Raw genomic sequence first — 3,467 nt, forward strand, 5'->3', positions numbered from 1 at the left:
TTCGACCTTTTTTTTTGGCTAAAATCATAGATTTTGATGTGGAAACAACGAATTTCACCATTAAAATGCTCACCGAGGTTCAGAAATTGGTTTTATTGAGTCCTGCATACTCGTTTACAGGTATAGCCGCTCTCTCACGCTCACCACGTATGTGAGAGGTATTTATGTTGGGAAGGTATAGCAATGTTCAGTACACTTTTATGATTACTTATTACTTCAGCATCTATTACAATTTGCATGTCTTTCTCACTGTGAATGCATTACCTTACACTTACTTGAAGATAGGTACAACCTGACTTCATTAAGTACAGTCCTGGCACTTAATTCATTCATTCATTGCCAGATGCCATGTATCCCAAAGAGGGTGGCCAAGGGCTTAGAGTTAATTGTTTTACAGGGAGGGGCACTAATCATCCACCAACCCCACTTGACACGTAGGGAGAACGTTATGCCAACAGCATCTGGTGTTCCCAGGCAGTCACCCATCCAAGTACTAACCAGACCCAGCGTTGCTTAACTTCGCTGATCGGACAGAAAGCGGTGTACTCAACGTGGTATGGCTGTTACAAAGTGATATTTACAACCTGACTTCACTATGTAGTCCTTACACTTACAAAAATTTTTTACAACTTACACTTACATGAAAATATTTACAAAATGCCTTCACTATGTACAGCACTGGGTGAGGCACACACACAGAGTGAGGCGGAGCAAGTGTGAGGAGGGGAGCAAGTGAGTGTCGGGCTTGACAGCCTGAGGGATGGTAAAGAAACAGTTTCCTTACATGTCTGCCAATGTTTACCTGCAAATCTTTAAAAATGCGGTCACAGTGAAGTTTTTTATTTTAGACCGTTATAAAATGGCACTGGCACTGGCCGTAGCATTATGTCAGACCTTCTTAAAATGGCACTGGCATGCAGCGGGTTAATATTGGAGTTCCATTTACTAGTTTCCAATCATGATGAACCTTATTAATTCTTTGTGGTTTATTGAATAGCTCAGCTAATTGCTTTGATATTTCATTCAATGCCTCTGTCAGAATGAGCGATTATTTGATCTGGCCTCGGTGTTTTATTCACTTATGTTTACCAATGGCAAATCGTAAATCATTCTCGCTAATGGTAATGTCGCTAATTATGCTACCCTCTTCTAGGAAAACAAGAGAAGCTGCAGGAATGGAATCTTTACTTACAATTATAAATACGGATGCAAAGAAAGTGTCGAGACTTTTTGTCATCTCTGTTTCATTGTCAGTATGCTCTTCATTATTTGTGGCTGGTCGGAGAGTTGTCTGTGATACTACCTTGTTTTTTATGCAGCTGAAAAATTCAGTAGGGTTAGATTTACTGATACAAGAAACGTATCCTTCAGAATTTATCTTACTTTGCTTTTTTCCCCTTTGCATTACAGCAATGAGCATCATACTTATTTTTGTCTCTTTACTTTTTTGTAGCAATATGATATTTGTGTGCATTTTTTTTTTTTTTTAGCAAACAGGTAACTGTTAATATTCGTTTCCCACTATTTGGGTTGATACGGCATTTTTTAGCGGGCAGTCTGTCGCATACTGAAATACACAATGGTAATGTTTCACTGAGAATAACTGTGGAGAGAAGAGAAAGAGACAACGGGCGGGGGGAAGAGGCAGAGAAAGGAAGAATAGACAGGAAGTGGAGATCGGGAGGGGGAGGAGAGTAGGAGTAAAAAGAAAAAGATAGAAGGAAAGAGAAAAGGAAATGGAGGAAAGAGCGGGGTGCGGATAGATTAGAGAGGAATTGAGGGACAAATGAGGATGGAGACTGAAAGGGAAGACAATAAATGGAGAAATGAGATAGAGGAACATGTAGTACTTGTGGAAACGAGATGGAGATTATCAGTATCATCCATTAGCTCATTTATTTATCCAGTTATTCAGTCAACCATTTTTTTCCTCATTATTCACTCATAATCTCTGACTCCTATTAATTCATTCAGCCAGCAGAGTTCATTTTCTTCTCTCTCTCTCTCTCTCTCTCTCTCTCTCTCTCTCTCTCTCTCTCGCTATCTCTATCTATCGATCTCTCTGTCTATCTCCACCCATACTTTACTCTCTAACTCAGTAAATTACCCACTCATATGTTCGATTCAGCAATAAGGTAGCTATTCCTGTGTACATTCTCCCTCTCTCTCTCTCTCTCTCTCTCTCTCTCTCTCTCTCTCTCTCTCTCTCTCTCTCTCTCTCTCTCTTTCTCTCTCTCTCTCTCTCTCATTTAGCTCTATTCATAACGTCCAGGAAGGGTTATAATGCGTATCTTAGCGAAATAATTATCGTGCAGTAGAATTTATTTTACTCATCGTTCATAGTTAATTATATGGAAAGCAGTTTTTTACGAGACAACATGTACCACGCCAAAATTACTCCAAATAAAATGTTCAGGCCACATTGTATACAGTATTAATCTATGATCCACTCAGTGTGACAAAATTGTATCCAGTACTAGCTAGGTGAGCTGCCATGCTGGAAAGTGATGAATGGTTGTTGTTGCTGCGGATTATGTTGGTATTCTTTTGTTATTTATGTTGTTTAAGTTGGTTATGTTTATGGCAATGTTTGTGATGTTGTTGTTGTTGCCCCAGTCTCATCTGGAAGGTGAACACAGTGAATTGCAGACTGAAGTTGTCCTTTTCCTGCAGACCACTACCCTTCTATCTGGGGAAAGTGTACGAGCTGAGGGATGTTTTAATAACCCGGGAATGAAAATGCCTAGTTACATCTGTGACACCGCGTGAAGGTGTCCCTCTCTAAAACCTTAATCAATGATAAATATTAAGAGTTTTGAGCAGTATAAGAAGTCATTTGCATTAGCTGTCTGGATTATACATTTATCCTTCTGTCACTTTCATATTATTTACGTCAAGTTTTCATGTTAGAGTAAGATCTAGAACTGCCATTTTTTCAGTCGTTTATCTTTGAATTTTGATCAGTCCCGAGTTTTGTCTGAAATGAGAATTCAGTGTGAGATAGACAAGTTGGAAATTTGAAATATGTGATATGACTGCAGCTGCGATTCCTCTCAGCTTTCTTGTACCATTTTTCAAGTAATTTTCGATATTAGAATATAATGAAAAGTATAACCGCTTTTACACTACTTTCTGAAGCACACCTGGGATATTGAGTCACTGTTAGGGTGATCCATAAATAACGCTCTGGGTATCTTATGCGTTGCGGGGACAGCTCAGTCTGCTGCCGAGAGGAGTGCAGTTATTGTCGATACTTGAGGAAATTAGTAGTAAGCCATCCTGGAACAGGCACAATGAAAAAAAGGAAATAAATAAATAATAATAAAGGTTATGTGAAGAAATTCATGCAACATTGTGGCGTTCCCGCAACAAAAGAAAAATCGCCAGGCTGAGTGTTATGCATATAATACAGTACCTTGAATAACACCCACCTTCATGTTATATTGTTATGAGTCCATATTATATTT

The 3,467-nt window shown here is 39.0% G+C and overlaps 1 pseudogene; it reads right to left on the reverse strand.

Moving 5' to 3' along the window:
* Nucleotides 1-449: 449 nt before the first annotated feature.
* On the reverse strand, nt 450-568 carry LOC145399482 (5S ribosomal RNA; annotated as a pseudogene).
* Between the last annotated feature and the right edge of the window lie 2,899 nt (nt 569-3,467).

This window comes from Coenobita brevimanus, chromosome 5, assembly GCF_032717465.1.
Source record: "Coenobita brevimanus isolate Jiangsu-jjx chromosome 5, ASM3271746v2, whole genome shotgun sequence".
Classification (NCBI taxonomy): Eukaryota; Metazoa; Arthropoda; class Malacostraca; order Decapoda; family Coenobitidae; genus Coenobita; species Coenobita brevimanus.